Below are 529 nucleotides of genomic sequence, written 5' to 3'. Positions count from 1 at the left end.
CATTGAGCGACGGCGGAGTTTCAGCGGCCGCGTTTCTTCCCCCTCGCTCGATGGAAACTTCATTCGCTTCATCTCCTCTCCGGCGCCGACTTGTATACCACTCACAGACAAAGAGGACGAGCCGAGCCTACGGCGAAGTTGCGCCAAACTTCGGTCCGGCATTTTCTCCAAATCATCAGCGGAGGAGCTTGTGACGGAGGCGGGGCAGGGGTGGCCCTTGCCGCGCGCGTGTGTGTGGGTATGTGTTTATCCATGGGAACATTTTATTCGGACGTTTCGTGTGTATTCTTCGCCCGCCGTCATTATTCAGATAGATTATCAGCTTACGAATAATGATATATTATAGATCAGTCATTCGTTCACTTTTTTCGGATGAAACACCAGAAACAATAAACACAATGTATACGTCTGTTGGTTAATGTTAAGTACTTGATAAATTTCAACTTTACTTTAAAGTCTATAGACAAAAAAAAGAGATCAAAAGAAAAAAATGAACGATTTATCTCTAAGGTGCTACAGGCGGGATGTC

At 45.7% G+C, this 529-nt stretch overlaps 1 protein-coding gene across 2 annotated transcripts in view; it reads right to left on the bottom strand.

Moving 5' to 3' along the window:
- The window catches only part of LOC119591893 (glutamate receptor ionotropic, NMDA 2B-like), a 182,298-nt gene that overhangs the window by 134,200 nt on the left and 47,569 nt on the right, over window positions 1–529 (bottom strand). The gene's annotated exons all lie outside the window — the stretch shown is intronic.

This window comes from Penaeus monodon, chromosome 29 (genome assembly GCF_015228065.2).
Source record: "Penaeus monodon isolate SGIC_2016 chromosome 29, NSTDA_Pmon_1, whole genome shotgun sequence".
NCBI lineage: Eukaryota > Metazoa > Arthropoda > Malacostraca > Decapoda > Penaeidae > Penaeus > Penaeus monodon.
Note: the sequence above shows the minus strand (reverse complement) of the source record. Positions and strands in the feature narration are given on the sequence as shown.